The sequence below is a fragment of the Somniosus microcephalus genome, chromosome 3, assembly GCF_052327205.1.
Source record: "Somniosus microcephalus isolate GS21.2 chromosome 3, FLI_Smic_1.0, whole genome shotgun sequence".
In the NCBI taxonomy this organism is placed as follows: domain Eukaryota; kingdom Metazoa; phylum Chordata; class Chondrichthyes; order Squaliformes; family Somniosidae; genus Somniosus; species Somniosus microcephalus.
The window spans coordinates 221,113,153-221,125,389 of NC_140989.1; the positions used below are offsets into that span (position 1 = coordinate 221,113,153).

General features: G+C 44.1%; 1 long non-coding RNA gene across 1 annotated transcript; it reads left to right on the forward strand.

Annotated features, from left to right (window-relative positions):
• The first annotated feature begins 7,154 nt into the window (after nucleotides 1-7,154).
• On the forward strand, nucleotides 7,155-10,753 carry LOC147121724 (uncharacterized). The gene is made up of 3 exons (XR_015075406.1): nucleotides 7,155-8,028; nucleotides 8,418-8,561; nucleotides 10,112-10,753. It is a non-coding gene; the product is annotated as an uncharacterized LOC147121724 (long non-coding RNA).
• The last annotated feature ends 1,484 nt before the right edge of the window (nucleotides 10,754-12,237 follow it).

Here is a 12,237-nt window from a genome sequence, read left to right on the forward strand (position 1 = left end):
AGATGATGCAACACTGCAGGTGAGTTCGAACTTACTCGTCGCCACTGTAAAGTCCGCGCCTCAATAATACACGGACTTCGGGAGAACAGTTTAACAGGTACTTTACTGAACAGGAGGGTAACGTCAGACTGAAATACAGAAGCCTCCTAGGGCCTTTTATACAGGGGTGGTCACTGCCGGTACTGCAGTCTAAAACCAGTTCTTCCCTTAAAGGTACATACACAACACATGCGGGTACCCAAAGCAGCACCTTTGATTTGGAGGAAATGAGTGGAGTCAAAGGAGAACTTGTTCAATTTGAGAACAAGTTCAGCCAGGCGGAGGAGGGTGGTGGAGGATGGGGACTGGTTGGGCCTCTGTTCAAGGAAAAAGCGGAGTGCCCTTAGGCCATCCTGGTGGGGGATGGAGGTGTAGAGGGATGGTACGTCCATAGTGAAAATGAGGCGGTTGGGGCTGGGAAACTGGAAACTGTTAAAGTGGCGGAGGTCGTCGGAAGAGTCGCGGATGTAGGTGGGAAGAGACTGGACAAGGGGAGAAAAAATAGAGTTGAGATAGGAAGAGCTAAGTTCCGTGGGGCAAGAACAGGCTGAAACGATGGGTCTACCAGGGCAGTCCTGTTTGTGGATCTTGGGAAAGAGGTAGAAGTGGGCTGTGCGGGGTTGGGGAACTATGAGGTTGGTGGCTGATATACCTATCGATTCATCCAATGAAAAGCGACGAGTTAAGAAAGTAACTATAGGTTTTTATTGGCTAAATAACAGAGCCGACCCTCGTGGGTGATCGGATACAACAAGGAGGAATGCCAGCCAGTCGACTACCTTTATACCTGGGCAGGTAGGTGGAGTCATGGGCGGAGTCAGCAGTGGTCAGCCCAGGTATAGCAGCGTGACAAGAGGCGACCTCGTATAGTGATACAACAGTGTGAACAGTGATAACCATAGAGTAACGATATAACAGTGATAACTATAGTGTAACGATAGTGAACGATAAAAGTGGTTTACCACAGTGGCCATGGGGGGGAAGATCTCCAGAGGAGATGAGGTCAGTGACAGTCTTGAAAACGGTGGCTTGATGTTCGGTAGTGGGGTCATGGTCCAGGTGGAGGTAGGAGGAGGTATCGGAGAGTTGGCGTGCAGCTTCCGCTAGGCAGAGGTCGGTTCGCCAAACAACAACAGCACCACCCTTGTCAGCAGGTTTAATGACAATGTCGGGGTTCGATCTGAGAGAATGGAGTGCTGCAAGTTCAGAGGGAGGTAGGTTGGAGTGAGAGAGGGGAGCAGAGAAATGGAGACGGCCGATGTCACGGCAGCAGTTAGCGATGAAAAGATCTAGAGAGGGTAAGAGGCCAGAGGGAAGGGTCCAGGTAGAACAGGAATTCAGAAAGCGGGAGAAAGGGTCAGCCGTGTGGGGGGAAGACTCCTGGCCAAAGAAGTGGGCACGGAGACGAAGGCGGTGGAAAAAGAGCTTAGCATCGTGCCGAGCTTGAAATTCATTGAGGTGGGGGCGTAAGGGGATGAAGCTCAGGCCTTTGCTGAGGACTGATCGTTCGGGGTCAGAGAGGGGAAGGTCAGAGGGGATAGTGAAAACGCGGCAGGGGGTAAGATGGGGAGAAGGGGGGTCAGAGGAAAGTGAAGGGGAAGAAGGTTCCGGAGGGGCTTTGGTGTTCAAGAGTTGATGAAACTTGAGATCCTTGACATCAGACCAACATTTAATAGTTTCTCACCATTTAAAAATTATTCTGTTTTTCTATTCTTCCTAACAAAGTGAATAACCTCACATTATACTCCATCTGCCACCTTATTGCCCACTCACTTAACTTATCTATAACCCTTTGCAGGCTCTTTGTGTCCTCCTCACATCTTACTTTTCCACCTAGCTTTGTATCGTCAGCAAACTTGGATACATTGCACTCAGTCCCTTAATCTAAGTCATTAACATAGATTGTAAATAGCTGAGACCCAAGCACTGATCCTTGCGGCACCCACTTGTTACAGCCTGTCAATCTGAAAATTACCCGTTTATCCCTACTCTCTGTTTACCAATCCTTTATCCATGCTAATACCTTACCCCCAACCCCATGTGCCCTTATCTTGCTTAACATCCTTTTATGTGGCACCTTATCGAAAGCCTTTTGGAAATCCAAATATACCACATCCTCTGGTTTCCCTTTATCTGCCCTGCTAGTTACATCCTCAAAAAACTCTAATAAATTTGTCAAACATGATTTACCTTTCCTAAAACCATGCTGACTCTGCCTAATCATATTATGATTTTCTAAGTATCCTGTTACCACTTCCTTAATAATGGATTCCAGCATTTGCTTGATGACTGATGTCAGGCTAACTGGCCTGTAGTTCCCAGTTTACTCTCTCCCTCATTTCTTGAATAGCGGGGTTACATTTGCTACCTTCCAATCCGCTGGGACCGTTCCTGAATCTAGGGAATTTTATAAGATCACAATCAATCTTCTTCTTCTTAGGCAGTCCCTCGGGACCGAGGATGACTTGCTTCCACGTTAAAAATGAGTTCGCAGGCGATAGATGATTCCAATGCGGGACCTACAGTCTCCGTCACAGGTGGGGCAGACGGTGATTAAAGGGGCGGGTGCGTGGGATGCTTGGGTTGACGTGCGCTCCTTCCGCTGTTTGCACTTGGCTTCCGCTTGCTCCCGGCGAAGAGACTCGAGGTGTTCGGCGCCTTCCCGGATGTTTCTCCTCCACTTTGTGCGGTCTTGGGCCAGGGATTCCCAGGTGTCGGTGGGGATGTTACACTTTTTCAAGGAGGCTTTGAGGGTGTCCTTGAAGCGTTTCCTCTGCCCACCTGGGGCTCTATTGCCGTGCCGGAGCTCCGAGTAGAGCGCTTGTTTTGGGAGTCTCGTATCGGGCATGCGGACAATGTGACCTGTCCATCGGAGCTGATTGAGTGTGGTCAAAGCTTTGATGCTGGGGATGTTGGCCTGAGCAAGAACACTGACGTTGGTGCGCCTATCCTGCCAATGCATTTACAGGATCTTGCGGAGGCAGCGTTGGTGGTACCTCTCCAGTCAAACAATGCATCCACTATCACTGCAGCCAACTCTTTTGGAACCCTAGGATGTAGGCCATCGGGTCCAGGGGATTTGTCCCATTAGTTTCTCAAGTACTTTTTCTCTACTGATATTAATTACTTTAAGTTCCTCGCTCTTATTAGCCCTTTGGTTCCCCACTATTTTTGGTATACTTTTAGTGTCTTCTACTGTGAAGACATATACAAAATATTTGTTTAAAGCCTCTGCCATTTCCTTGTTCCCCAATATAATTTCTCCTGTCTTAGCCTCTAAGGAACCAATGCTTACTTTTGCTACTCTCTTCCTTTTTACATACTTGTAGAAGCTCTTACAATCTGTTTTTATATTTCTTGCTAAATTACTCTTGTATTCCATTTTTTCTCTTTTTATCAATTTTTTGGTCATCCTTTGCTGGTTTCTAAAGCTCTCCCAATCCTCAGGCTTACTACTATTCTTTGCAACATTATAAGCCTCTTATTTTAATCTAATACTATCCTTAACTTCTTTAGTTAGCCACGGATGGCTCACTTTTCCCATGGAGTTTTTATTTCTCAATGGAATATATATTCGTTGAGAATTTTGGAATATTTTTTTTTAAACGATTGCGACTGCTTATCTACTGTCATACCTTTTAATCTAATTTCCCAAACTACCTTTGCCAACTTGCCACTCATACCTATGTAATTGGCTTTGTTTAAGTTTAAGACTCTGGAATATTTAGTTCCCAACACTGGCCACCTTGCAACCATGTCTCTGTAATGGCTATAACATCATACCCATTTAATACTATTTGTGCCACTAATTAATCTATCTTGTTACGAATGCTTTGTGCATTCAGGTAAAGAGCCTTTAGTTTTAAGCTTTTACCATTATTTCCTGCTTTCATCTTATTCGCTGATGCACGATTACCTTTAAACTTTCTGTCCCTTCCTGTCACACACTGCTTATCTTTACTCAAATCGCTACACTGCTTCATTGCCTTGACTTTTCTCTTTAGCTTTCTAAATTTCCCTTCACCTGATGGCTCCCCCACCCCCCTTTTTAGTTTAAAACCCTATCTACAGCCCTAGTTATTCGATTCGCCAGGACTCTGGTCCCAGCCCAGTTTAAGTGGAGACCATCCCAACAGAACAGCTCCCTCTTTCCCCAGTACTGGTGCCAGTGCCCCATGAATTGAAACCCCTTCCTCCCACACCATTCTTTGAGCCACGTATTTAACTCTCTGATCTGCTTGTCCCTATGCCAATTTGCACGTGACTCAATCCAGAGATTATTACCTTTGAGGTTCTGCTTTTTAACTTGGTTCCTAGCTCCTCAAACTCTCTCAGCAGAACCTCATTCCTAGTTCTACTTCTATTGTTCGTTCCTACGTGGACCACGACAACTGGACCCTCCCCCTCCAAATTCTTCTCCAGTTGTGAGGAGATGTCCTTAACTCTGGCACCGGGCAGGCAACACAGCCTTCGGAGCTCCCAATCGTGGCTGAAGAGAACAGTATCTATCCCCCTGACTATACTGTCCTCTGCCACTATAACATTCCTTTTCACACCCCCCCTCCCCACTTGAATGGCCTCCTCTATCATGGTGCCATGGTCAGCTTGCTCATCCACCCTGAAGACTTTGCCCTCATCCACACAGGCAGAAAGAACCTCATACTTGTTGGATAAGGGCAAAGGCTGAGGCTCCTCCAGCTCTGTACCTGGGGTCCCCTTACCTGCCTGAGTTGCAGTCACACCCTCCTGTCCCTGACTACTAACCAGACCTGTACTACTACCTAACCTAAGGGCTGTGACTGCCTCCTGGATCAAAGTGTCCAGATAACTCTCCCCCTCCCTGATGCCCCACAATGTCTGTACCTCAGTCTCCAGCTCAACAACTCTGAGCTGAAGCTCCTTGAGTTGCAGACACTTACTGCAGGCATGGTCGTCTGGGATCGCAATGCTCTCCACAAACTCCCACATGCTGCAGTTACGGCACACCACCTGCACTGCCATCCCTTTATAACCTTGTTTTAATTATTTAGGTAATTAAAGTTTATGTATTTAGCTTAAAGGGAACATTGCCCTTCTCTTCACTGGCCTACAGTGGCTCTCAGACCCCGAACACCTCAAATTTAACATTTTCAACTTTGTGTTGAAATCCCTTCATCGCCCCCACCCTCCATCTTCCTGTAACTCATCTACCCTCACAATACCTGCCCCCTCCCCCCACCACAACTCTCCATTCCTCGGATTCTGGCCGCTTGTGCCTCCCCCTTCCTTTCACCCAACCATAGGCAGCTATGTCTTCAGTCATCTAGGCCCTATGCTCTGAAATTCCCTCTCTAAACTCCTCTCCTCGGCACCCAATTCTTTGACCATGCTAATATCTCCTTTGGCTCGGGCCCATTTTTCTGATTGCACCTCTGTGAATTGCCTCAGACCATTTTATGTTAAAGATGCCATATCGATGTGGAGAAATGTGAAATTATCCACTTTGGTAGGAAAAATAGAAAGCAGAGTATTTTTTAAATGGTGAGAGATTGGGAAATGTTGGTGGTCAGAGAGACCTAGGTGTCCTTGTACATGAATCACTGAAAGTTAACATGCAGGTACAGCAAGCAATTGGGAAAGCAAATGGTATAGTGGCCTTTATTACAAGAGGATTTGAGTATAAGAGTAAAGACGTCTTACTGCAATTATATAGGGCCCTGGTGAGACCACACCTGGGGTATTGTGTACAGTTTTGGTCTCCTTATCTAAGGAAGGATATACTTGCCATAGAGGGAGTACAACGAAGGTTCACCAGACTGGTTCCTGGAATGGGGGGACTGTCCTATGAGGAGAGATTGAGTAGACTAGGCCTATATTCTCTAGAATTTAGAAGAATGAGAGGTGATCTCATTGAAACATACAAAATTCTTCCAGGGCTTGACAGGGTAGATGTAGGGAGGATGTTTCCCCTGGCTGGGGAGTCTAGAACCAGGGGTCACAGTCTCAGAATAAGGAGTCAGCCATTTAGGACTGAGATGAGGAGAAATTTCTTCACTCAGAGGGTGGTGAGGCTTTGGAATTCTCTACCCCAGAGGGCTGTGGAGGCTCAGTCGTTGAGTATATTCAAGATAGAGATCGATAGACTTTTGAATATTAAAGTGAATCAAGGGATATGGGGATAGTGCAGGAAAGTAGAGTTGAGGTAGAAGATCAGCCTGATCTTATTGAATGGCAGAGCAGGCTCGAGGGGCCAAATGGCCTACTCCTGCTCCTATTTCTTGTTATGTTTTTAAGTTGTGGAAGGGGAGGCGGGAGAGGGTTTATGTGAGGAAGAAAAAGGAATAGACCTTGGATTTATAAAGTGCCTATCCTGTCCTCGTGACATCTCAAAACAATTCACAGCCAATTACTGTTGATGTGTAGCCATATATTTGCTGCCAAATATTTGTAGCCACGTGCAGCAAGCAATTTGATCCCAAGGTCCCAGCAATATCAATGAGATAACCAGTTAATCTAAAGAAAGTTAATACACCAACAAAGTAGAGGTGATGGGTGCATTGCATACAAGGCAAACACCAAAGATGCACAACTTGGTAGGGCTAAGAAGGTACAGTGGCAAGTGATCCGCAAACTTGAAATACATTGTCAGCGCTACCCCTACTCAAGATCCACCCTGCCCTATTCCCAGCTCAAAATAAGAGAGAAGTACAGGTTAACACAACGCTTTAGAGGAGATGGAGATATAGACACACACCACAGGCTATCAACTAGTCTATAAATTATCCATGAAATACAAGTACTACTTTGTGACACGTCCCCTTCAAATAGCAGATTGAGATTGTCACCCATTTAAACGATGTAATTTATATATTCTTGGAGACCCACCAATGCCTGGTTGTTTCATAATCTAACTTTGATAGTTTGGTTGTTTCATTTAAAACAAGCTCCGCTTCCTCGTCGAGTCCTAATGTAACCAGACTCCTGGAACAGGAGTACGATAGCAAAATACTGCAGATGCTGGAAATCCGAAATAACAACAGAAAATGCTGGAAAAACTCAGCAGGCCAGGCAACATCCGTGGAGAGAGAAATAGAGTCAACGTTTCCGGTCTTGTTGAAGGGTTTCCACTTGAAACGTTGACTCTATTTCTCTCTCCACGGATGTTGCCTGGCCTGTTGAGTTTTTCCAGCATTTTCTGTTGTTATCCTGGAACAGGAGAGCAGCTCCTCACATTGCCGCCGGGACAGGAGTGCAATGTGGCCGCGCTCTGCTCGTGCCCGGCGGCGCCGCCCCAAGGGAGGAAACTTTTCGAGGGCTGGGAAACGAGCGGGAAGCGCGACCAATTGTGAGCAAACTAATCGGGGCAGGACTGCTCGCGCGGGAAACCGCCCAGCTCTTCCACAACCGCTGGCACCGCAGCGGCTGGAGTGGACACTCGGTCTCGTTTGACAAGTTTGCGTTTGCTCTGGTATTGATTGTGCCCCTTGCACATTTATTATTTGGTTTTTAGTTGATGTCACTGGGGCAACCCAGTGAATCCTTACTGGTTAAAATTATAACAAGCGACTGTCCCAGCGAGTCAATCGTGTCGATCTCGAGCGAGCACGAGTCAGGTACAATACGAGTGCTTTTAGCAAATACTCGCTGGCACTTCAAATATGGAATCCTACTAAACGGAACTTTAAAAACCTGCTAACTTATTTGTTCCAGTTTTCAGTCATATGTGGTCCCCGCCCCGCCTCCCTTTTTATTACCTTTAAGGCTGGTGCAATGACTGAAGAACAAGTTGGCACGAACGTTCCCACATCCAGTGTGCGTGCTGAAGACGAGCGAATAGATTTTATAAAGGAGCAGGCGTTTAAATCGTTAAAAGTAAAATCTGAAAGGTGGAATAGATTCATTGCTGTGGATGAAAACAAAAAACTCTTGCTAGACTTTCTCGATAAGACGCAGCATGGAAGACTGCTGTTATTTACTGGAGCAGGAGGAGCCTTGCATGCTGACGTACAGGTACAAAAAAACTGAATAAAAAGGTACTGTATTTGTATGTAAATGTTTAAATGGTGGGTTATAAGGACCTTTTATGGTAGTTTTTATTGTCAACTTAAAAACCCGTTTTTCCCCTCTTTTTAAAATAGAAAATCAGCAAGGGAAAATGGATTTTTACTGATTCACCACCCAAAAGAAAATCAGGAATTTTATCAGAGGAATTTAGTTTAAAATCTTATTTTAAAGGTCCCTAGTTAGGAAGGCAATGTATTAATTGTTATCTGGTATATAATAAATTGAATTAAAAATAAGCATGCTTTAATTTTGTATAGTGATCTCAATGTGTGAAAGTGAAATCAGCCCATTTTTTCTGACAACTGTAATTTTAATCATTTTCTATGTTTCTATAGCTATCCTTCCCATCAAAAAGCAAAATGCTTTATATATTCAAAAACTGTAGTGGAAAATTGTCGAGTAATGACCACAAAAATGAACTGGTGCTTGGAGAGATCTTGCAGCACCCTGTGGAACACCTTACAGTTTTAATCAATGAGGTAAAGCAACCCAATAACACACTCATAACAGATTAGATAGTATATTTTTTCCTCCTTTTAAGAAGCATAAGTATAAAGTTTCCACTGGTGAACAACATCTGTCCATCAGACTAGTGGGTGCATCTTGATTTCCTCCAGTCACATAATTTGGGAGAATTTTTTGGGGGGAAATCAGGAATCCAGGAGATCAATCAGGCCCTGAATTCCCTGATGTACCTACCTTTTCTACCAGAAACAGGTCCAGCTCTCGCTTGAAGGAATTCAGCGAGTTGGTGTCCACTGCATGAGACGGTAGCCTGTTCCAGAGGTCCAGTATTCTCTGGGAAAAGAACCACCTCCTGACATCTAGCCTAGATCTGGCGTTATACAACTTAAAATTGTGACCCCTTGTCCTCCATAACCTATTTAATTGGAACAAACTGTCAACTGGAACATACTCTATTCCCTTCATTGTCTTATAAACCTCAATCAGATCCCCCCCCCCAAGTCTACACTTCTCTAAAGTGTAGAGTCCCAACTTTTTTAGCCAATCTTGATAACTAAGATGCTTTATACTGGGAACTAGCCTAGTGGCGCTCCTCTGTACCTTTTCCAAAGCCTCAATATCACCCACCATGTGAGACCACCAAAACTGGACACCATATTCCAAGTGAGGCCTGACCAAGGTCTTGTACAAGGACAAAATAGTATGCCTTGTCTTGAACTCAATTGTCATATGTATACCTCCCTACACCCTATTTGCTGTAGCTATCGCTTCACGACATTGTTCATGTACCTTTAAAGATGTATGCACTAGAATGTTTAGCTCTCTTTCTTTCTCCACCTTCTTTAATGCTTTTCTGGGAAGGGTGTATGAATGCTGAGCATTCACCCTGCCCACATGCATACCACTGCACTTAATCTAAGTTAAACATCATTTGCCAGCCATGAGCCCAATCTTCCAAAACATTAAGATCCGCCTGAAGCAGATGAGCATCGTCTACAGTCCAAGCACACCCACAGATCTTAGTATCTTCTGCAAATTTGCAGATCGTGCCCATATCGCCTGCATCCAGATCATTAATAAAAAAAGTCAGCATTGAGCTGCACCCGTGGTCATTTGTGCACCTAAAATGGACAGCCTGAGCAGTTTTAAAAGGTGCTGTGCACTGAGATGGCGCCCATAGCAAAGTCACACTAATGTGAGACAACGGCTGAAGGAATCCCATACTTGGCTTTAGTGTGCTTGGGAGTCACCGTGGAAACTGGCCCCTGATTTATACTGCCACTTTTGTATTGATGTGCAGGACACAAAAATGTAAGTGCACCCTAAGACTTGCAATATAACTCTGCTGAGATGATATTCTGAGATGATGGCTGTTGGGACATCACTTGCAAAAGGTGATACTGCCATGTTTGTATTGTGTGACAACTATGGTATAAACTGCAAACATTTTACAGTGGTTGTAGTTTTTTTTTAAATATAAACTTATATAATCTGTTCTGCTACCTTTCCAATTCTAATGATCAAAAAGAACTGTCTACCTTATCTGCTTTTTTCAATCTTTTAGAAATTTCATCCAGCCAGGGAGCAGCGATTAGAACTCCATGGATTTGTTGACGTATACTTGCATGGAGCTCTGCAATATGAGTGAATGCTACTTAATTGCACTGCTGATGTAAATAATCTTAGTATGGCTTTCCTTTGTGCAGTGTAACTGGGGTATTCATATGGTGGTTTTTTTTGATGGACTGCTGTATACTCAGTATTGTGTTTAACTGTGATCAGGTCTCCACGTGAAGTAAACTTAACATTTTACCATTGTGTTACCGTTTGCAATAGCACTGCATAACACCCCTAATAACTTGTGTGTATATATAGGGTAAATTTAGTGATCCTGTCATATTATGTAAGGCAAATTTGAGCGAACTAAGTATCAAAATTAATTTGGTAATAATTTACATACAAGAACATTATGAGGAATTTATAAATATTAAATTTACACTTGTGACACCAGCACAAAGGTTGAAATGGTGAACAAGCTGAGCTACTTTCATGTCGGTCATTTGTCAAAAGGAATAACCAATTATAAGATTGCATTGCAAAGTAATCTAATATGACTCTTATCAAATAACAGTGAATAATGTATATTGTGATACAATTGCCTTAACCAGCAAACAGGCTTCATTAAAAAGTTGCATCTCTTTTTACACACCGTGCTTGCAGGACAATACATCAGATAATCATTTTTTTTTCAAATTGCATGTCTTGTGTTACTCTAAAGAAAAAGTACACATTAATAATAACAAATGGAATTAGAGAGGAATTTCAGGTTAGGGGATAGATTAAAGAACAGGACCTCAAGGGTAGCAATCTCAATTACTTCTCTTGTCATGCATTAGTTAATAAAGGAATACAACAGGAGAATAAATATGTAACTGGAGAAATGGTGTAGCAGGGAATGGGATACTCAGTTTTGAGCAAAGGTAGTCTGTACAAAACAGGCAGACTTTACTTAAACAATGTCCTTGCTGGAAGAATAACTCGAGTTTTTGGGGGAGTGTTTAACCTAATATGAAAGGGAGATGGGGAGAAGCAGAAAATAAAACAAAAAGGACAAGCGGTGTAGGAAAGATAATAAAATAAAGCAGGAAAGTAACTTTTTAAAAATTTGTCCTTCAGATGTAGGCAACCGTGGCAAGATGCATTTATTGCCCATCCTCAGTTGCCCTGTAAAGGTGGGGTGAGCGTTATCCATAAACTGCTGCAGTCCTTATGGTAATAGTGTTGGGTAGGGAGTTCCAGGATTTAGACCCAGTGATGATGAAGGAACAGCAGTATATATCCAATCCAGAATGGTGTGTGACTTGGAGGTGATCGTGCTCCCTAAACATTACTGCTCTTGTCCTTCTCGGTGGCTGAAGTCATGGGACTAGGAAATACTGCTGAAATAAGTTTAGTAAGTTACTGCAGTGCAATGTAGATACGTAGTACATATTGTACCCACAGTGTGTTGAGGTGGATATCAAGTTCAGGGGTGCTGATCAAGAGAACTGCTTTCTCCTGGATGATGTTGAGTTTCTTGCTTGTTACAGCAGCTCCAGGTGAATGGTGAGTATTCCATCACACTCCTGATTTGAATCGTGTAGCTCGTGGGAGAGATTTTGAGGGGTTGGGAGGTGAGCCATCTGTTGCAGAGTAACCAGTCTCTACCCTGCTTGTGCAGCCATGTTATTGATATGGCTAGTCCAGTTCAACTCTGGTCAATGGCGAACCCCAGGATGTTGATGGTGGTGCCATTGAAGGTCGGGGGAGGGGGTTGGGCCTTAACTTGTTCGAAATGGTCATTGCCTGACACTTCAGTTAACATTTGTGTCACATTTCGACTCGAGCCTGGATGTCGTCTAGGTCTTGATGTAAGGTTAAGCGGGTCATTTCACTACCCAAGAAGTTGTGAATGGAGCTGAACAGTGCTGAATTGTCAGCCAACAGGCCCACTCCTGATCTTATAACAGATGGAAGGTCATTGATAAAGCATCTGAACATTGTTGGGCCAAGAATGCTGACTTGCGGAACACTGCCAGTGATCTCCTGGAATAGTCATAGGGGGAGAAATTCAGTTGGTTGCGCCAGCGATTAGCGCCTAAAGAGGCCGAGCAGTGGGGCGTTAGCCAATCTTCGCCCGTGCGCAGTGAA